The sequence below is a fragment of the Oryctolagus cuniculus genome, chromosome 10 (assembly GCF_964237555.1).
Source record: "Oryctolagus cuniculus chromosome 10, mOryCun1.1, whole genome shotgun sequence".
Classification (NCBI taxonomy): Eukaryota; Metazoa; Chordata; class Mammalia; order Lagomorpha; family Leporidae; genus Oryctolagus; species Oryctolagus cuniculus.
In genome coordinates this window covers 93,924,501-93,947,905 of record NC_091441.1, presented here as the reverse complement: position 1 = coordinate 93,947,905, position 23,405 = coordinate 93,924,501, and the positions used below count along the sequence as shown (strand labels likewise).

The window sequence follows — 23,405 nt, the reverse complement described above, 5'->3', positions numbered from 1 at the left end:
ATCACTTAGCTCAAACAGAATAACAGTTTGGCTAATCATAATGTTAAATAAAGTCCCGGTGCTTGAAGTAAAATTTCTTAATGGAGCTATAGGACGTCAAAGGACAAAATCATAAAGTGGCCAAGTGTGTAAAAGACTATGGATAAAGGACATTTAAAATTAAAAAATACCAGGAGGCCCAGACTTCGTGTGAGCTATTTCACCAGAAGCGTTTAGACAAACATTCCACAGATTTAGGCAACCATGTCCACAGCAGCTGTTATAAATCTAATCCAACATACAAGGAGGCAGAAGGGCAGTCCAGAGGGCTTGGGAGCCGTGGCTCCAAAAGACAGGGCCTTGGAGCAGAATCACTGGGGACCCTCGCTAAGCCCTTCACCCCTTCTCCCCAGCATAGCTGTGAGCGAGCCCTGACTCCCAAAACAAGCTTATGGAGAAAATGATAAGCACAAGGTATGCCGAAATGAAAGAACTAAAAATTTTTTAAAAAGCACCTTACAAGAAATGTGTATGTATGCTCCTTATAAAATGATACACACCCTCACTCCTTCCTACCTCTGTAAAATCAAGTTTAAGAGAATTAATAATTAAGCTGAATAATCTTCTATCAGGCGTCCTGGTAATAAAAATTTGCCTGGACACTTTCAGAAAATTATCTTTTAGCTACCACAAAAATGTTAAGAATGACCTCTTGCCTTCTAATTGAATAAGGAGATAGTATTTCCAAAACTCATATGAATTTGGGGACACATACATTTTCTAGTTCCTTAGCAAATAAAGCCCAAACTCAGTAATAGGTTGTGATGGAGAAGTCAGTATGATTAGTAAGATTGCTTAATTAGAGGAAATTTTTATAAATAAATGCTTTTATTCCTTTAAAGCATACCATCAGATCAAGCCAACTGTTAAATCTTTTCCCAAGTACCAGTGCCAAAAATAGATTATTATTATAAATATTATTTGCATAAAGAATTCCCACAAAGTTCTAAGAGCCCTCTGAACATACAGACATTACTTTCAGGGATAGTGCAATGTTTTCCCAATCCAAATAGGAAAAACAAATTCCAAACACATATGTCCCTTAAAGCTTTCCAGAATTAAGAATCAGTGGCTGAGAAAACCAGGGGACTGAAGTTCTGTTACTGTGAAGGGGCCCATCTTCAGTATTCCCCAACCATCCCTGTAAATGCTGCCTTATTTAAGATCCCAGTGTTGGAAAAAGAATAGCTGGGTTTCTAATGGCACTGTTTAGAATCTGGACCAATTAGATTGATGCAGAACAAAGTAATAAAAGCAATCAAGGTGGCAGGCTTTGGCATGGCAGTTAAGATACCATTTTGGATTCCTGTAGTTCATACGGGAGTGCTTGGATTTGAGTCTTCATTCTGATTCTGATTCTACCTTTCTCTAATGTACACCTGGGAGTCAGCAGACCATGGCTCAAGTACTTGGGTCCCTGTTACCCATGTAGGAAATCCAGATTTAGTTCCAGTCTCCTGACTTCAATCTGCTCAGCCTTGGCTGTTGCAGGCATTTGGGGAGTGAACCAGCAGACAGAAGACTGATCGATCAATCGATCTATCTTTCAAGTAAATAAGAGAAATAAAATTTTATAAAAAGATCATCTGTGCACCAAACTATAAATGGCTACATGCAAAGTATGAACACATCCCTGCCATAGATTCATGGCTTTCAAATATTTCTAGCAGTCAAACTTGCTTGTCTAATAATAATAATTAAAAAAAAAAACACCTGGGATGCCAGAAAGGAAAAGAAGAATTGTTCTGGCAGAGGTATAAGAGAAGCAATGAGTACAGCGGGGTGGGGAACAGATGAGCAAAGCCCTAGCTCCTAGACAATCCTGCTCTGGGCTGTCCCACAGGGAGGGCCAAGGGCTATCTGAAACACAGCTGGAAAAGGCAATTTATGAGGGAGGCAGGCAATGGAGTCAGGAAATGTAACATCACCATATCCCTTGGAAAAGACAAAACACTCCACATAAACCTAAGGGTGCTCTGTGTAAATGCAACTCAGTGGTCTGGAGTAGCATCAACCACAGCAACTTCAGGAAGACAAGGTATAAGTGACTGATGAGTAACATGCACTGAATAAATCAATGTGCTGACCTCAACAGAGTTCTCAATAGAGGCTCTAAAATCTGGGACGTGGGGTCCCAGGAAAGCATATTATAATACCCTCCTGCTATACACCCCAGAAAAAAGGGTCCCTGAGACCTCTCAAGTCCCATCCACTGGACAACTCAGGTGGTTCTAACCCTCTGCCAAAGACTGACCTGTTCTATGTTCAAAAAAATAATTTGTTTGGAGTGAATATTTTCTCCAAGCAAATGCAATTAAAATATATGCAAAAATTTGCAAAAAAAAATGGATAAAAGCAATTATGGTGGGGAAAAGAGTGATCAATTTCCAAGAATTTTGATTAAATAAAAATATTTCCAGTAGGTATCAAAGTTATAATGGCTGCTACGTTAAGAAAAGATGTCAAAGAAAATAGAATCTTGCTAGGTTTACCAGAAGAGCCTGTCAAATTTCAACCAGAAAGTATTCTCTAATGTGCTGGTTTCAGGATTTGAGACCTCAAGAATTACACAGCTGAGAGTAACAGACAGGAGATACAGGTGTTTATCTGAACGCATTGCCATATTTGCAGGTAAAGATGTAAAACAAAGCATCTCTTAAAATCCCAAAAGAAACAACGTGCCATATTTTACCCATGTACTCTCAAATACTTCAACAGACTGATAAAGTTCATTGTTTGAGAGGATGCTGGAGCCAAAGCTTTTTTGGAAATCAGTTTGGCATGATGTACCTTTTGCTGCAGTAAATCTCATTTTCTAGCAAAGTAGCCTGCATAAAGGCTTGCACATGTACGCACATACATATATACAAACATTTTCACTACTGCAGTAAAAGTGCATGTTTTAAAACTGTCTAGTTGTCCACCAGAAGGAAAAAAGACTGAATAAATGAAACACATTCACGATTAGGAATCAGACTGTCTAAAAAGATTAAAGCAAAATAAACTGTGGACATGACACATTGTTCAAGATACGTTGTTAATCAAAAAATAAAAAGGTAGCAGAAGAGTACTTGTAGCCTGAACTCATGTATGTTAACTTACAAAAGTCCAATTGGCTGTATCTACCTGTATACACACAATTGCATGTGAAGGGGAACTCCTGAAGACTGATACCAACCTATAAATTATGGCTATCATCCCGAAGTGGACAGGATCAGAGAGGATGAGAACTTCAATTTTGTCCATGTGCATTTGTGTGTGCTTGTGTTGGGACAGAAATACATAAAAGAAATTGGAAAGGCACTAAATACACTGATCAATGATTTTGGAACAAGCGAAATACAAGGCATTGCCATACCAGCCCCCATGCCCCTCTTCCCTGTCCAGAAGAAATAACTGTTCTATCCTTTACCTACAGGGATATGTTTTGTCTGTTCCTGAACTTCATACCTAGGGAATCATACAATCTATGCTCTTCAACGTCTGCTGCTTTGACTCAGCAGGTTTTGAGGCTCATCCATTTGTCGGGTGTTGCAGTGAACATTCTTATATCAGCCTTTCTGTGAGGATATCTTTCATTTGTCTTGGATAAATAACTAGGTGGATGTACAACTGGGAACATAAAATAACACAACTCCCATAGAAGAATATTTCATGAATAGCTACATGAATCTTCCAGGAGGAGCCATTTTATAGTGACTAGTGTTGTAAACTACGGAGCCCAACTCCAACAGTAGCCTGGGCTACTGTCAGAAGTCTAACACTTTCTAGCTATGTGACTATGGGAAACTTTTTTACCTGCTCTATGCCTCAGCTTCCTCTCTTTTTAAAGATTTAGTTACTTACTTATTTGAGAGAGAGAGAGAGGGAGAAATATCTTCCATCTGCTGATTCATTCCCCAAATGACAACAAAAGCCAGGTCTGAGCAAGGCCAAGGTCAGGAGTCAGAAATTCCCTCTTAATCTCCCACATGGGTGTCAGAGATCCAAGCACTTGGGCCATCTTCTACTGCCTCTCCAGGAACATTAGCAAGAAGCTGGATCAGAAACAGAGTAGCTACAACTTGAAACTGGCACTCTGTGTAGGGGATGCCAGTGTCACAAGTGGTGGTGGCTTAACCTGCTGTGGCCACAGTGCTGCCCGTCGCCCCAACTTCTTCACATATAAAATGGGAATAATAGTTGTATCTAATTTACAGAGTTATTGTGAAGGACTGATGAGTTACAACAGGAGATAAAATGGTTAGAACAGACTGTAGCATGTTCAAGCTTACAACAGTAATATATTCATGTCTTGTGCAATATTATGCACACATATTTTCTTGTTTCCCATACCAGAAGAAAAAGTATTCCCAATACCTCAAACAATGGACTTTGGAATGCATTATTCAATGTTTTCTGTCATATGCTTTGCTTCCACTTGTGTTTTCCTTAATAATAAGATGAGTTACGTTCCTGGCACTTGATCCTAATGGACGCATTATAGGAAGGTCATAATGAGAATGGGTGAGTGAGCTGAAATCCTGCAGTGGCTGCACAAGTAGATGGGCCACACACACACACAATGGAAGCTGACAAGGCATACTGCATGCAAAATTTCCAACAATAAAAGCTTTTACTTTTAACCACTGAGATGACCCATTGTTTTGAAGCTTGTAAATACTATTCAGGATAGCTACAAATTTTGAAAAGCTACCATAAATATCCTAAAGATATTTTTATAGCAAGTAGAAATGTATTAAATGTCCTAGCATGATATTCCTTCCTGAAGAAAAAAAGATTCTGTCCTATGGTGGCTCCTTGAATCCAATTCTCTTCCCAGGAAAAAGCCAGGAGCAGAGCCAGGGTTTAAGGGCTCAGAAAGAGCCAGATATCTCAGACTCTTGAGGGCAATTGTTTGGTGGCCACTGCTGTGGCGTAGCAGGTTAAGCCTCCACCTGCAGCACTGGCATCCCACATGGACAATGGTTCGAGTTCCTGTCGCTCCACTTCCGATCCAGCTCTCTGCTATGGCCTGAAGGCTTGGCCCCTGAACCCATGTGGGACACTGGGAAGAAGCTCCTGGCTCCTGGCTTCAGATCAGCCCAGCTCTGGCCATTGAGGCCATTTGGGGAGTGAACAAGTGACGGAAGACCTTTCTCTCTGTCTCTCCTTCTCTTTGTCAGTAACTCTGCTTCTCAAATAAATAAATCTTAAAAAAAAAAAAAAAAAGAGCAACTGTTTGGCCACTTGTTTAGCAACAGTCCACTGCATAAGTCTTTGCCAAAATTCTTCAGTGGACTCTTAAGCCCATCTTCCCATGCCTTTTAAAAACATTTTTGATTTACGAATTTTCCAGTTATTTGAAAGTCAGAGACAGACAGACAGGGATGTTTCGTCCACTGGTTTAACCTCCCCCCCCTCCACACATTCCTATAAGAGCCAGGGCTGAGTCAGGCTGAATTCAACAGCCTAGAACTCAATCCAGGTCTCCCATGTGGGTAGAAGGAACCCGTCTATTTGAGTTATCATCTGCTGCCTCTCAGGGTACACATTAGCAGGAAGAATGAACTGGAATCTGTGTAAAAATCCAGGTACTTCAATGTGGAGTCCAAGCATCCCAAGCAGCATCCTAAAGGCTACAAGAAACACCTGCCCCTCTCCTCGATTTATTTATCCTCTATTCTCCCTTACAGCAGCTCTTGCTCCCTGGAGGTAAGTACCATCCTGTTTTCTACCTCCTCTGTGGTTCTTGGGCTCACACAGGACCCAGAGATAAGACCACCCTCAGACAAAGCACATGGTGTCAATGCATCTTCAAGAGATACCATTTCTTTTACCCTGCCTGTAGGATGTACCCAGAACCCGCAATACAGCTTTAAAAAAGAAAGTATTAAGAAGGAAGAGTTTGTATTTGAAACTTGAGAAGTAGAGCTTCCTGGGAACAGATAGGATTCTAGCCTTCTGTCTTGTAGTAACACGCCTTGGTGGCAAAACCTTCGTTGGGGGAGATGGTTCTCCCAGGTTGTTCCTTGCTCATCCCAATGAAATGGATGACACTAGGAGACCAAGGGGTTCAGACGCAGTAAGCTGCTTAAGATCTTCAGTTTTGTTGCCAGGTTGGTTGCATTCTCATTGCAGCAGTATCCCTTCCAATGTTGTAACTCTGACCAAGTTATCTCATTGATGGATGAGAGTATTAAATGATTTAATAAACTGAAGGCTATTAAAACACTACCTGGCATACAGTAAGTACTTTAGAAACATCAGCCTGACCCCCAGGACCCCCAATATTCTTATAGAGTACATATCCACTCCCCTCCATACCCTTAGCCTTGGAGACCTTGGGAACAATCTCAGCAGGTAACTCAGCAGGTAACACAGCAGGAAGTGGTCACATTTAGCAAGAGAAGCATTTGTTCTCCTTGTACCGGTTTCACTCTTGGGGGGCTCTGGAGGGCTGACTTCCTTTAAATGTTCTCCCTTTTCTGACCCTGGAGAATCCCCTGCCCCAAATATGAATGGACCCCGAGCTGGAGAGAAGACAGTGGGGGCTACTAGGGAAGACTCCAGGAATAGAGAGCAGAGGAGACCACAGATTCCCCTTTCCTCATGCAGATAGATGACCCACAGCAAGAAGGCAAGGCTTGTTCCTCATCCTCCTCGGGACTCAGTACTCAGTCCATGGACATCTAATAATGAGATACCTTCCCTAGCAAGCAGGCCACACGCAGTTGTAAGGGTCACAGATTGACTAACAAGCCTGGCTCTGATTCATTATTTACCAAATACATTTCTTCTTCTTCCTTCCTTTTTTTTTTTTTTTTTTGACAGGCAGAGTTAGAGAGAGAGAGACACGGAGAGAAAGGTCTTCCTTTTCCCTTGGTTCACCCTCCAATGGCCGCTGCGGCCAGCGCACCGCGCTGATCTGAAGCCAGGAGCCAGGTGCTTCCTCCTGGTCTCCCATGCGGGTGCAGGGCCCAAGCACTTGGGCCATCCTCCACTGCACTCCCTGGCCACAGCAGAGAGCTGGCCTGGAAGAGGGGCAACCAGGACAGAATCCAGCGCCCCGACTGGGACTAGAACCCGGTGTGCTGGCGCCGCAGGCAGAGGATTAGCCTATTGTGCCTCGGCGCCAGCACTTATTGCTTGGACTCCCATCTGGGTCTGGTGATGCAGAGAGCACAGGGCAGTCATTGCATCTGAGAGCCCTGGGATGGTTACTCTTCTCACCATCAAGTGTTCAATGGGCTATCATGTTCTATAGTCCTCTCACTGAGACTGGACTAGATGCCCAGGCTTCTCAGTCCACAAGGTCTAAGCTGCTGGCAGATTCATCTCCAGGATGGCCCAAAGCTGGCTCCCCTCCCACTTCTGGTTGCCCAGCCGGTGTCTCTGTTTCACTACACCATGGATCTACAAATCCCCTGATCTCTCAATGACAGTGAATTTGAGTGGACAGATTCCTTCTCTGCAATGGAAGATCATTCCACCTTCACTTCCTGCCTGGTCCATAATGTTGTTCTCTTCTCCATGCTCCCACTCTTGTTCCCCTTTAAATTAATTCTCCACATAGCAGCAAGAATGTGTTTCTCAAAACAAATCAGATCATGTACTAGTCACCATACAATCCCTCCAATGGTTTCCCATCTCCCAAAGAACAAAATCATGCACCTGTGGACCACACCACCAATCTGATCTTACACTATTCTCACCTTCAGTGTCAGGATACAGAATCCAGTCATTCTGCAGTTGCTAGAACCTAGCCACTGCTTCCCATCAGAAAGCACAGGAATATACTGTTCTTTCCATCTGCTACGCCTCTTCAGGGCCAACATTGCTCTCAAGGCTGACTTCCATCCTTTAGAATCCAGAATGAACAATTCCTCAATGGGGTCTTTCCTGGGTGCCAAATTCAAGGATGACCCTGCCCTCACTGGAAAGCTCTCTGGTTGCAGTCTGTGTACTTGCTTCTGAGCACTCGCCACAACATGTAATCATCTATTACATGGCATAGGGACTGATTCACCACCAGGCAGGCACTTCTGCCAGGACAGTCTATCCCTAGAGCATTCATCCAAGTGAAGGAATGACTCCTGATCACATCCTCTTCAGACTACGCTAGCATCATACCCAGCGTGGAAAAGGATGCCAGCTCCAACAGGTCCATGTAACTCATTCTTTAAAGTGCACACTTGGGACTGTAAATCCCTCCCACTTAGAACTTTTCTTTGGATCTCCACCACCACTGAAACATCCACCTTCTGCCCACGACACCAGATATAACTTCTGCCTCCCGCAAGTCTCATTTCATCATACTCTCCCAGCCTTTCATTTGTACTATACACCAACTCCTACTGTCCTCCAGGCCTTTGTATAAGTAATTTCCACTTCTAGAAACTCCTTATCTCACTCTCACGCCAGCTACTTCACCATGTATCCCTCTCACTTCAGCATAAATGCCATGTCCTCTGGGAAGCACTGGTCTATGGAGAAAGTTGTGGTCTCCTATTATAGGCTCCCAGATCACATTGTGCCTGCCTGGCTAGAACCCATCACATGTCTTTCTCATTCTAAGATAAGCACCTTCTGTACAGTGCTCATTCCTGCCTTGTTCTCTTCTCTATCCTAGTGGTCCAGCACGGTGCCTAGTCAGCTCCCACCATCAGATTACTGCTGGATCAAATTTAACTCTGAAACCTGCCTCTGTTCCAGAGGATGAAACAGGCCCCCTTTTGTTTGCCACATGCTTAATGCAAACTCTTAAACTCATTCAGGAATGTGTATCTAGGGATTTACATGAATTAAGATTGTTCTCTTACATTTGTTTTCAGAAATGCTCTCTCTAGGAAAAAATAATGCAGTCTCACAGAATGCATGTCAATTCAGTATCAGTGAAATGGTACCCAGTCAAAAAAATTCACAAAAATTTTGTCTAACGATGAAAAAAGCCAAGTACCATCACCTGGTGCTAAAACAAAGCAAACAAGAACTTTTACTCCCATGAAGAACATTTTCAAAATTAAACTGAAAGGCCAAGAGGCTGAGCTTCCATTCCCTCTTTCCCCAAAACTCTCTTTCCTAATTTAATTTGTATTTAATACATGGATTTATATTTGATCTTAGCCAAAAGGCCAAGAAGAAGTCTATATAGTTTAATGCAAATTGATAGCCTGATTTCATTTATCCTCCTGAGAAAGGTCTTCCAAAATCTGAAATACTGATTAGTAAAATTTTTGGTAAATGGCCAGAGAGTAGTGCCTTAGACTCTACAGGTCATCCAGCCTCTGTAGATATCACTCAACTTTGCTCTACTTTGTCACTATAGTGAAAATGCAGCCACAGATGATATGTACACAAATGGAGATGGTTATGTTCCAATAAAACTTTAGTTAGAACAACAGGTAGCAGGACCATAGCTGGTCTGTGGGCTTGGAGTTTACCAAACCTTGGTTTCCAACATAGAACCACCATCAACATAGCAGCAGGTGTTCATATAATTTACTCTGTGACATCACATGAAGTGCTCCATGCACTTTATATGTATCAACTTACTTAATCCTCTCAACAATCCTGTTGAGTAGATCCTATCTCCTTACCCCTCACACAGATGAGGAAATAGCCCTGAGTTATAGAGCTGGTGTCAAGGCCAGAAATGTTAGTCAGTCTGCATCTAGAAACCATCCTCTTCCCCTTAACCTCTTTGAAGGGTCTACCCACTGTGTAGAGTTCCTTCCCACCACTGTCCTGCTTTCTCTTCTCCTAAGCAGCCCTGGAGAGTGCTACAAAATGTGCAGAAATGCACCATCTCAGGACAGAGTCTCTGATCTGTGGTCCTGCCATTCCAAACCTCATGGGTGGTCCCTGAGCAGCAACCTGGTTGAGAATGAGAGAACTATACATGAATGAGGTCATCATCTGAGAAGGTCAGCTCTTCACCAGAGGAGCTTCCGGATGGAAGGTGAGTTTAATGATTACTGCACTGAGGACCAGATATGAAGCAGAACACAAAACCAGCTAGGGTGCTGTGCAAATTCCCTGTTAATTTCCATCCTATGACTCCGTTCATCTCAAGGAGATCATCTTTTTAACAAATTATTAAGTTTGGGGGCTAGTGCCGTGGCGTAGCAGGTAAAGCCATTACCTGCAGTGCCAGCATCCCAAATGGGCACCAATAAGAGTCCTTGCTGCTCCACTTCTGATTCAGCTCTCTGCTGTGGCCTGGGAAAGCAGTAGAAGATGGCCCAAGTCCTTGGGCCCCTGTACCCACATGGGAGACCTGGAAGAAGCTCTTGGCTCCCGGCTTTGGATAGGTGCAGCTCTGGCTGTTGCAGCCAACTGAGAAGTGAACCAGCAGATGGAAGACACCTCTCTCTCTCTCTCTCTCTCTCTCTCTGTGTGTGTGTGTGTGTTTCCTCTCTGTGTGTAACTCTGACTTTCAAATAAATAAATAAATCTTTAAAACAAATTATCAAGTTTGAGGCAAGAATTTAACTCTCAAAAGAAGAAATATTTACTGAATCTCATATCCTAGAACATCATTCTATTATAATGAGTTTGTGTCTCCTTCCTGTAAAAATGAATTAAATCAGAGACAAGAGTTTTGGAGTTGATGAAATAAATGAAAATGAATGTTGAAGCTCAAACAAAAAGGGAAAGCAAGAGAAAGACAAAAAAAATAGGCAACACAGATCTCAGGAAACAGATACGAAGACACAACTTCTGGGACCGTAGGGGCTACCTCGAGACAGGGCAAAGTAAACAAATAAGACTCCTGCCCTGTTCCCTTCTATCTGCTCTTTGCACATCATTCACTTTTTTTCAAATAAAAAAATGCAATCTGAACACTTTGGAAACAAAACATTTATATAATTGCCACAATTCCATGGAGTATTGTATCCTTCTAAAAGCCTACAGCTCCCCTGTTAGACATAGGCACATTAGGGCCAATTGGGTAGGGTGTCAGCTGTATTTACAGTTCGGAGGTAATATAAAAACATATGGAAACTGTGAAAATTGACCCCCAGGGGGCTAATGTTGGAGGAAACCAACATTCCACAGTCTGGCCAGAGGTTGGAGGCGATTTGCCCAGACAATACACAGCCAGAGGAACCTATGAGCATAAGGGCACTTCATGTTTGCAAGACCTATTTTTATTACATCCAATCTGAAACTGGGTACAGCAGCCCAGATGTAAAATAAAGCAAAGGTGTAAGAAGATAAAAGTCTCATGTGATGATTTTACAAACGAGGATACGGCATAACATACCAGAGTGTCTCTGCTATCAGAAATCAATTTTAAAAACTTCTGTGTTTTCAGATGTTAGGTTATATATGAAGCACCCTGCAAAGTACTGTAAAAATACAATCTCAGTTAAATGAAATAATGCCCACACAAGAAGTGTACTTCATCCCCTTTATAATACACGCAGAAACAGCAATTTAGAGAGGTTAAGTAATTTGTCCAACATCATACACCTAAGGGGATGCAGGATTTGAATGACTGTTTCTTCAGTGTTGAAGACTGTTGTCTTCTGTGAGTTCTTTGTCATAAAAGTGACCAAAACACACTAACCAGGTCTCAGTATTCCTTCTTGTAAGTCACAATCTTTTTTTTTTTTTTTTTTTTTTTTTTTTTGAGGTAGGCAGAGCACCATGCTGATAAAGCAAGTTATTTAGGATCTTGTCCATCTGAGATGTGGCTTATCAGAACATCCCAGAGATAATTTGGACCAGGGCTGACTTCTATTTCTATTGCTGCCTAACAAATTACCACACACTTAGCCACCTAAAGCTACTCTCATGTATTATTTCACAGCTTCTGTGGGTCAGAAGTCCAGGCACAGCCTCATCAGTCCCTCTGCTCATGGCCTTGCTAGGCTGAAACCAAGTGTCAGCCTCAATGAATTTCTCATCTGTGGGCTTAACTGTGGGAGAGTGTACTTCCAAGCCCAGTCAGGTTGTTGGCAGGATTCCTTTCCTTGCAGCTGAATTGCTGAGGTGCCCAGATTTTTGTTGGCTCTTGGCTGCAGGCTGGAGGCAGGAGGCTGCCCTCAAGTCCTTGGGTCCTCCCTGAGTTCCTTGGCACGTAACCTTCTATCTGGGCACTTCACAACACAATTCTTTGATCTGATTGATTCTCTGAGGATAGCAGAAGAATCTCTCTCTCTAGAGTAAGAAGGAATCTTCATTTTTAAGGATTTATTAATTTTGCAGAATGATAGAGGACAGACACAGAGAGAGAGAGACAGAGAAAGAGAGACAGAGAGACAGAGAGACAGAGAGAGAGAGGGAGAGAGAGAGAGAGAGAATCTTACATCCACTGGTTCATTTCCCAAATGATCACAACAGCCAGGGCTGGGCCAGGAAAAAGTCAGGAGCCATGAACTACTTATGGGTCTCCTGACTGGCTGGCAGGAACTCAAGCAGTTGAGCCACTTTCTGCTGCTTCCTGAGAGTATTAGCAGGAAGCAAGATGGGAAGCAAAGCTGCCAGGACTCAAACTGGCATTCCAGGAGCCAGCTTTGCAACACAGCAGCTTAAGCCACCACCTGTGATGCCAGCAATCCATATAGGCATAGGTTCACATCCTGACTGTTCTACTTAGAACCCAGCTCACTGCTAATGGCCTGGGAAAAGTAGTGTAGGATGGCTGGCCCAGAACTGACCATTGTGGCCATCTGTGGGTTGAACCAGCACGTGGAAGATCGATTGGTAGATCTATCTATCTCTTCCTTTCTCTGAAACTTTTAATTTTTTATTTTTATTTATTTCAAAGGCAGAGTTACAGAGAGAGACAGAGAGGCAGGGAGGGAGAAAGGGATCTTTCATCTGCTGGTTCTCTCCCTAAATGGCCACAATGGCCAAGGATGTGCCAGGCCAAAGCCAGGAACAAGGAGCTTCTTCCAGGTCTCCGATGTGGGTGCAGGGGCCCAAGCACTTTGGGTCATTCTCTGCTGCCTTCCCAGGCACATTAGCAGGGAGCTGTATCATAAGTAGAGCAGTCAGGTCTTGAACCAGTGCCCACATGGGATACCAGTGCTGCTGACCCCTAACTCTTTTTAAATTTATACACATACACACACACACACATATTTAAATTGTCATTCCAATATAGAATGCAGGTATTCCAAGAGGTAGCTTAATCTTCTGTGCTACAACACTGACCTTTGGAATCTTATACAGTGTAACATAATCATGTGAGTGGTATCCCACCAGCTCTGTCAAATAACATACCACACCCAAGGAAGTGGCATCCATCATGTATGCTATATATGTTAATCGGTTGGAATCAGTTAGATGCAAGTTACAGGTCCTGCCCCACACCCAAGTACAGGAGATTATACCAGGGTATGAAAAACAGGGGGCAGAGATCATGGGGCCATATCAAATCCTGTCTCTCAAATGTAGTATCCAATAGAACCGTATGCAATCACGGAAATGTTCTACTTCTACGCTGTCATAACGTGGTAGCCACTAGTCACATGTGGCTACTGAATACCTGAAATGCAGCTAGTGCAACAGTGGAACTGATTTTCAAGCATTCAATTTTACTTAATTTAAATTTAAATAGTTACATGTGGCTAATGGCTACCACACTGCACAGCCTAGATTTGGACATTATATGTTAACTATCTTCTTGAACTTTCTCTTTATGCTAGTTTTTTCTTAACATATAATTAACTTTTTATTGTTAATTTGTAAAAGTTCCTAGGAGCTATTTAGCACCATATCTACCTAACAGACTTATTTTTTCCATTGCCCCAAACTTCTTCCAAACCATTTTTACCCATGCAGCCCAAGGTACCTGGAAGGCCTAACTTACAGCCAACAAGGGGTTATGGTAATTTATGCATCCTTACACTTTCCCATGTATCTATCCCCATGACAACAACTGCAAAAATAAATGCCTGTTCTTTCCACTCTTCTTCTCATAACTCAAATCTCTTCTGTTAGCCTGATGTGAATGAGTAAAACAGAATCAGTAGTGGGTGGTGTATGAAATGAAAATCAACGAAGGATAACAAATGGGCAGAATTATCGGCAAAGAGGGTATTACAAACCACTTCCTCCCCAATTATTTGAAAAGACAGAACAAACCACTTCCTCACACAACTGCTTGAACACAGTTAACCACTTCCAAAATGCATCCCTGCAATGCCACCTGTTTCAGTTCACTTGATGACATTATTTTCCTAACAGTGGTTTCAAAACAGTGTTCTAGCAGTGCTGTCTCTCGGGTTTGTTAGTAACTTATCAAAAAATAAATAGAAAATAAAAACTAAAGCAAGAAACTGAAAGGCACTATGATCAAACAAACCTTGAGAGCACAGTCAAAACGTAAACAGGTTTATTTCACTGTAGGATTTCCCAGAGCCTTTAATACAATTAAAAATAGCCAGTGAATCTCCAAAAAGGGACATAGTAGGAGGTGTTTACTGGACTTATTTGACTAAGATCCTTCTCCCCCCAGGATTAGTCCAATGAATTATTATTCTGAGGTACAAAGCCTGGAGAACAATATTGCCTGCTAATCAGGGCTTCCCAAATCTTGGTCATTAGTGTCTCTGCTTTATTCATGAACCATTCTCTATGAACACTGCTTCATCCATGCACCACCTGTGGCTCTCTATTTAACATTTTTCTGAGAATACTTTACCTGATACAAGTTTCAATCTTAGATTTATTTTTCCTGATCAAGGATTGGTGAAATCCTATCTATAATCTCAAAACTGGATTTTATAGTACAAAAAAGAGGTACAGCTAACAAAATAAATGAATGTCCATACAATCCACTAAATGCACCCTAATTTTTAAATGCATAACCATAAATAACTAAGATTCATTGGCACCAAAGCCCCGGCCAGAAGTGATAGAGACAGCATTGTGGAGAAAGAGCCATGCCCACATCTTCCATGGGTGTATGACGAAACTGGTTCGCTGATGATCACACACTCAGTGGGCTGATACCACCAAGACCCTCAGAGCCACGGGGGAACGCCAGGCATGCCGTGAGGTATAAGAAGTTATCTCCAGGTACCACTGAGCCAGTCCCCACATTTCATGAACTGAAACTCTTTAAAATTTTCTCCTTTGATTCAGTAGTCAAGCAAGTCACTGTCTCTGCTGTAGTTCAGCAACCTGATTCTTCCCTGCAGGGTGTAGTAAACCTCCTCTCCTCTTAAGCACTTTCAGCCTACTAAACTGGATTCTGTTGGGAAGCTCAGGAATACCTTCCCTTTCCTTCTTAAAGGCAGCTCCGTCAAACTGCCCAAGCTGGATCAGGAGGGCCCACGTTAGCACCAATAGACTCCTGCTAGAAACAGGCCTCTGAGGGGCCTGTGCTATGGCACAGCAGCTTAAGGCAACACTTGGGATGCCAGCATCCGAATCAGAGCCCAGTGTGAGTTCCAGCTACTGAGGATGGATGCCTGCCACCTTTGCATAAGACCCAAAGTGAGTTTTGGGCTTTTGGCTTGGGCTTCAGCCTGCCCAGGCCATTGCGGCCATTTGGGGAGTGAACCAGCAGATGGAGATCTCTGTCTCACTGTGTCTCCCTATATCTTTGTCACTCTACCCTTCAAATTAATGAAATAAATCTTAGAAAAGAAACGGGTCTCTGAGTTAGGCCAAAACTGACAGTGGGGCAGAGTGAGTTTGGAGCCTGACATCATGAATTGAAATCTGAAATCAATCACTTTGCCCCTGAAGGACATGAGAAAAATGCATCCATTTCTCCTATATTAGTTTCCCTATCTGGGAAACATGATATTAACAGTAACAGAATATTACTCAAAGGAGAACTAAATGAGATAACGCAAGGACAACATGTAGTATGCAGTAGGAGAACCTTAAACAGTACCTTACAGTACTTTTACTGATAAGGAAAACAAGCATGGCAATGGCTTCTGTCCTCCTCTCATCTGGGCTGGTTCACTTTGGGGGACAGACCCCTACCTTTGCTCAGTGACACCTGTGGAAAGAGACGGTTTCGGACAAAGCTACCAGAAAGAAGGCTCCCAACCCCTCAGTCCCATAGCCCAGAACTCACAATGCACCGTGAAGGTGGTACTTAGGAAGTCCTGAGTGATCTCTGCTTAGTTAAAACTCGAGACCTCATGGGAGGCAATGTGATATGGTGACCAAGGGCTTCTGCAGGTGGTGCCTGGGTCATAAGTCTGCCTCCGCCTTTTCTGCCTGTGCAGCCTTAAGTGTGGGGTCTGATGGAGACTGCTATCAAAGATATGACATTTCTTGCACCTTTGGGTCTGCAGACCAGGCCTCAGTGGTTAGGACCACTTCCAGTCACTTCCCAACCCAGAGGAAAACCTGGGAAGCTCTGAGTCTGCCCATCCTTTGAGTGTACCACTCCTCTCCTGTTGTTTCAGATGCCCTAAGGAAAACCAGGAACTGGCCCACATCTCTGTGCATTTCATGAAGATTCTCAAGAACGCAGCTTCCCGGGCTCCCCCAGAGCCCAGATGCAGGTTCCTGACCATAGGAATATGAAACCTTCCCACTCACGCTTCCCTCTTCCTGACCGAGTCTCTTTCCTCAGGGGACCTAGCTCTCCGTACTATCCTGCCAGGATCCTTGCTTGGCAGGACACAAGAAAATCCTGGACATCCATGGTTTTTCATGTCCTTTCTAGAAATTTCCACCTGGATGGTAACACTTCTGAAACTTACAGAGTGAAATCATCACTTAAGACACCCACATCCCACACTGGAATGCCTGGATCAAGAAGCAGCTACTCTGCGCTTCCAACCCAGCTGCCCACTAATGTACCGGGAGGCAGGGATGAAGGCCCAAGTACTTGGATTGCGCCACTGTGGGAGACCCAAATGGAATCCCCGGCTCCTGGCTTCAGCCTGGCCCAGCCCTGGCTGCTGCAGGCATTTGGGGAGTAAACCAGTAGATGGAAGATACTCTCATTCTCATTCTCATTCTCATTCTCATTCCCATTCCCATTCCCATTCCCATTCCCATTCATTCTCATTCTCATTCTCATTCTCATTCTCATTCTCATTCTCATTCTCATTCTCATTCTTTCTCTCTCACTCTCACTCTCACTCTCACTCTCACTCTCACTCTCACTCTCACTCTGCCTTTCCAGCAGATGAAAATATATGGGGGCCAGCACTGTGGTATTACGAGTAAAGCCGCCGCCTGCAGTGCCGACATCCCATATGAGGACTGGTTTGAGTCCCAGCTGCTCCACTTCCAATCTAGCTCTCTGCTATTGCCTTGGAAAGCAGTAGAAGATGGCCCAAGTCCTTGGAACCCTGCACCCATGTGGGAGAACCAGAAGAAGCTCCTGGTTCCTGGCTTCGGATCTGTGCAGCTCCGGCTGTTGTGGCCATCTGGGAAGTGAACCAGCAGATGGAAGAACTCTCTCTCTGCCTCTACCTCTCTGTAACTCTGCCTTTCAAATAAATAAATAAATCTTTGAAAAAAACAAATACTTTTTTTAAAATCCACATTGGAACCCCCCAACTCAGGTTCACAAGCATGTATGTTACAGAAGCAGTATTTTACCAGCACCTCTCAGGGCTAGGCAATTCGCAAGTGACACAGCCTCTCACTTAGTCCTCACGACAACCTTCTGACATAGGTATTGTATAATCATGCATTTCTTCATGCTGGGGCACATTCTAAGAAACGTGTTGTTATGTTTTTCTGTCATTGTGTGAATGTCAGAGGGTACCTGCACACAGTTTGCACCTACTGCAAACTGAGGCTGTATGGTAGACACCATAATTGCTATGTATCCACCACTGACTGAAAGGTCCTTAGGCACCAACAAAACATGGATGAGCAGGTGTGCAACTGCAGAGAGGACTCAGCTAGGAAGAGACAGAGCTGAGGCTCCACGTCAATTTGTTAGACTCCAAAACTCATGTCATTTTCCTTGTCTTATATTGCCATTCCCAGATTGCTCTCACTGGCTTACTATTACCTAATTAACTTTCTTTTAAAAATTACTTAGTTAGTTATTTAGCTAGTTGAAAAGCAGGAAGACAGAAAAATCTTCCATCTACTGGTTCACTCCCCAAATGGCCACAATAGCCAGGGCTGGGCCAGGCCAAAGCCAGGAGTCAGGAACTCCATCGTTGTCCCCAACATGGGTGACAGGGCCCAATTATTTGGGTCATTTTCTACTGCATTCCTGGGTGCAATAGCATGGAGATGGATCAGAATTGAAATGGCTGGGACTTGAACCAGAACTCAGATATGGGAAGTTTGTATTGCAGCTTAACCTGCTGTACCACAACACCAGCTTTGCCTAATGTCCAAAAAAAAAAAAAAAAAGACACATTTCCCAGCTGTAAGACTGTTTCTTCAAAGCTATGTCACTTCCAGCCTCATCAGTTGGAAGTGCCTTCTCTTCTCGTCACAGAAGCTCAGTAGGTACCCCTTTCTTACATCAGAGTACACACAAACACAAGCACACCACACATAGATATTTGTATTTATTTCACACATATACCATAAGCAGAGCCTGTGAGGAGATCTCTCCTTTAGCCAAGGTTCTGACCACTGCATAAAACAGATTGCACGTGAAGACAGACACACAGACAGAAAGGAATCAGCTGGCTCTAACATTCCCCTTAAAAAATCCAAGGAAACCGTTTGCCCAGTGAGAGGCTAAGGACTGAGAAATAACTAAAGTCTAACAAAGTTCCTATAGCATATGAATGACTCTTTATTAAATGTAGCTGTAGCATAATTTAGAAATGAGAAATAAGTTAAAGTCATATTGTTTAGACTGCTTTTTCCAAACCAGTCAGCAGTAAGTCATATTTAGTTTTTTTTCAGTCTTACAAGAAAAATATCATCAATATTAATTATAAAATGAACATGAAAAATATTTAAGTAAGATTCAAGATAAAGATGAAAAAATTCTTTTGCAAAAAAAAAAAGGCCGTTTTCCTCTGCTAATAGGGTTGTAAACTCGTATTTCTCACTCTGTGCAGACTCCGATTACTATTAGGACCTTTTGCTAGTACAAATCTTACATGCTTTCTTTTGCACCTTGCTTATAAAATTATAATTTTTCCTTCAAAGGATAAATCTGATATAGGGAAGATTTTTTTTTCCTTTCCCAAATAAGAAATTGAAAACACTTACAAAACCCAACATAGTCATAGTCCAGCCCAGGAGGAAATCAACATCCTATGTGCCCTAATTTGAATGTTCCCCAAAGTTCATATTGGAAGTGGGATGCCCAGTGTGGCAGTGGTGGGAGCTGGGTCCTAATGGGAGGTACATGGTTCTTGGGGACATGTCGTTATCTTGAGAAAAAGGAAAAGGCTGGCCACCTCCTGCTCTCTGTCTCGCCCTCTCTTGCCCATCTGCCATATGCCATGAGATGATGCAGCAGCAAGGGGCACTTTCCAGATGCTGGTCCCTTGATCTTAGGCTTCCCAGCCTCCCAAACTGTGTGAGAGCCAAGTCTGTTCATTATAAATTACTCACTCTGTGGTGTTTTTATAACAGAATAAAACCGACTAATTTGCTATTCAAAAATGATGTGTCAAAATCTTAATGACTTTCGGAATCAAAATAAACTCAAGTGCTATGTCGCTTATATTCTTAACTGATTGATTTTATTTCCAGTTGAGGTTTTTGACTTTTTTAATACTACATTTTAATACAAATACTTTAGAAAAGCCAGAAATTTTTTTTACATTCTGGATTTACAAGATAAATGCCAAGGAATGCTGGTATTCATTTTCTAATATTGTTGTTTGAAGCAAACAGATGAAAGGAAGAGTCCTGGGAAAACCTGAAAACGCGACAGTTAAAAAAAAAATCACAAGTTTCTCCTTGACCGAACTGCTGAGAATGGAATACTTTATGATTCAGATTTGCAAAGCTCTATGAACTGGAAGCATTTCCTGGGCCATTCATCAAGGGGAACTTTTAAGAAAAAACACATCTCGATTGAGCTCTTCACATATGAACCCACACGCCGCAATGACTAATTTTAAGTCTCAGACCTCTGCAGTTTTCTGAAATGCTTTTCTGCAGGCCATTAAAAACACCTTGACAATGTACAAATTCAGCAAGAAGAATAAATGAACTATGGGAAGTTACAATCACAGAAATGAATTATTCAGAGTATGTGACCTTCGCACAAAAATGATGCACATTTATTTGATACTACAGACTCTCCTCTATTTCCCTCTTTGATAGGGCTGTGTAATTCCCACTAACAATAATGAGAGATATGTGCTAAAAATGAATAGCTGCTAACTCCAGCCATCTGTGCGTTCCTGGTGCAAATAAAATTGAATGTCATCACTACCCTATTGGATTTCTCGGTAATGCTCTTTGCTGATAAGAACTCTGAAAAAATACCAATGGCTTTTTCCTTTTTCTTACTCATACAAAGCCTGTCCATTCCCCTTGCTACATAAAGGGGTCTATTCTACTCTGAACCCAGGCAGCCACTGAGAGGTGGGGGGTGAGATAAATCCCTGCTTATCAAGATAACTGTTTCCCCACTTGGAATAAATGGAGACAAAGTATACCCAGACTCGAATGATTAAAATGGCCAAATTCTTAGCAGGTTAACTCATTACTTTTCATCCTAGTCTTGCCAGCCCTGGAAGCTAAGTAGCTGTCTTAACAGCCTGCAGCCATCACTTCCAAACAACTCTCTTGCCTTACAACTATGCTGAAATGGAGCTAATTCATTTTTTCCTTTATGAATTACTAGCTGTCAAAAATTTGAGAAAGGTCCCAAGCTTTAATGGAGACCTTTGAAAACAGAGATCATGTGCTGGAGAACCCAAGATGGTACGATGTAGAGCCAGAAAATCTGGAGGAATGGAAAGACACAGGCTACACACACACACACACACACACACACACATATGAGGGGTTCTCAAAAGGCTTACAGAAAGTAGAATTAAAAGATAAGCTGATTTGCTACAAAAAAATTGAAACCTGTGAATTTTCTAATTTGTGTGTGTGTGTATCTCTAATAGATATACATGAAGAAGTGGCCAGTGGGACTGTCTTAAATCATTGTCAAGTGTGTCTTCAATGAGCACCAGAGGGCCATGTAGTTAGCACTGCACCTGCCTGAGCAGCCACTTGATTTGCACGAAGACAACCTTTCCTAGTGCCCCCTCATTCACCCCTTCTGAGGGAGTTGGGTAGGGGGTTAAGTCCTGCTTCCAGAAACCCGAGGGTGCAATTATCAGGTGTACTGCTTCTCCCGCTAGAGCCACATAGAAAGCTGAGGGGTTCAGGATCCTCTCTTAGGTCTGATCATTAGATCTGGTTTTATATGACATACGATGACAGAACTGCTAAGTGTATTTATTAGCTTGGCTAACAACTAAAGAAAAAAAAATGGCCATCACAGCTCTCTGGAGAGGCTTTTTAAATTTCATTTTATGGCACTATAAAATGAGGCCATACCCTGAGCATTTAAATGGGCAAATTATTTGGTTGGAAGTGGCTCAAATTTTGAAATTCAGACACATCAGCAGACATAAAAGCTAAGCTAGTGTCCAAGGTAAGAGTCCACTTCAAAGGTAGCTAAGACATCACCAAACAAGGGTAAGAATTCTTTTCATATGAGTGACCATGTGTGTTTGTAGGAGTATGTATGTTTGGGGTCCAGATCACACTTTGAAAAGTTCCTGATATTTGTTAACCTATTCCTAGTTGTACCTCATCACATCCTCAAAAGGTACTGTGCTAATATAAAACTGTCATCTGGTCATTTATTTATAAGCAACACATTTAATTATAATAGTACAAACCTACTTGCTTCCTCTTGCAAGACTAGGGAACTTTTTGTTTTTTTTTGCCAAGGGTCACAGGCCATACAAAGTGATCCACTTAAAAATTAGCCTGCTATAGATTTACTGAATTTTGATTCCTGCCTGAAGTTGCTTTGGCAGAGCCAGACCAAAGGATCTTGCAGGCCTTCCATGGCTTGTAGACCAGATGTTCACCACCCTGTAACTTAGAACATAATATTTTTAAATTATCACTTATGAAAACTTGTTTACAAAAATTGTGTATTGGGTGGGATTTATTAATAAAACACATGAGATACAAGTATAAACTTAACTACCATATACAAAAATAAGGCAGAAAACTAATAAGGGTCTAATATCCAGAACATATTAATAGAACAACTCAACACTAACTTTTTAATTAAATTAAAACTAGGCAAATAATTTGAGTAGACATTTTTTCAGATGGATACACCAATGACCAGTAAGACCTGAAAAAGTCTTATCATTAGTAATTAGAGAAATGCAAATCAAAACCACATTGAGATACCACTTCATGTATCTCAAATGGCTATGATCAAAGCAACAGACTATACTAAGTGTTGGTGAAAATGTGGATAATTTAGTCTGTGCTGTTGGTGGAAATGTGAAATAGCACAGTAACACTGAAAAACATCTGGGCAATTCCTTAAAAAGTTAAACACAGAGTTAAGATGACATAGCAACTTAACTTCTACATATACACATCCATGAAAAATGAAATCATATTCACATGTTCAAAGAGCAACTTGCATATGAATGTGTATAACATCATTTTTCATAATAGTGAAATACAGAAGATAATCAAAAAGTTGACTAACTGATAAAGAAAATGTAGTATTCCCATACAATGAAGTACTATTTATCAATAAAAAGGAATGCAGTGCCAGTATATGTTACATGGATGAAACTCAAGCACATATGTTAAAATGAAAGAAGCCGGCTGGCACCACAGCTCACTTGGCTAACTCTCCACCTGCGGCGCCGGCACCCAGGGTTCTAGTCCCGGTCCGGGTGCCGGATTCTGTCCTGGTTGCTCCTCTTCCAGTCCAGCTCTCTGCTGTGGCCCGGGAAGGCAGTGGAGGATGGCCCAAGTGCTTGGGCCCTGCACCCACATGGGAGACCAGGAGAAGCACCTGGCTCCTGGCTTCGGATCGGCGCAGCACGCAGGCCATAGTGACCATATGGGGAGTGAACCAACGAAAGGAAGACCTTTCTCTCTGTCTCTCTCTCTCTCTCTCTCTCACTGTCTAACTCTGCCTGTCAAAAAAAAAAAAAAAGAATAAAAAAATGAAAGAAGCCAGCCACCAAGACCATTATGTGCTCCTACTTGTATGAGATGCCCTCAATCCTCAAAATCTGGGACACAAGAAGTATATTGGTGTTTGCCAAGGATTTGGGAAATGGAAAAATGGATGCAAGAGTGACAAGTGACTGCTAATAGGTATGCAAATTTCTATCTGAATTGTTGAAAGTTTAATTCCAGAACTGGATGGTGGTAATGATTGCACAATCTTATGGATATGCTAACAATCCTTGAGTCATATACTTTAAAAGATGAATTCTATGGACTATTATACATTAAGT

At 42.3% G+C, this 23,405-nt stretch overlaps 1 protein-coding gene across 26 annotated transcripts in view; it reads right to left on the bottom strand.

Moving 5' to 3' along the window:
- Window positions 1–23,405, bottom strand: part of ERC2 (ELKS/RAB6-interacting/CAST family member 2) — a 1,007,328-nt gene that overhangs the window by 450,743 nt on the left and 533,180 nt on the right. The gene's annotated exons all lie outside the window — the stretch shown is intronic.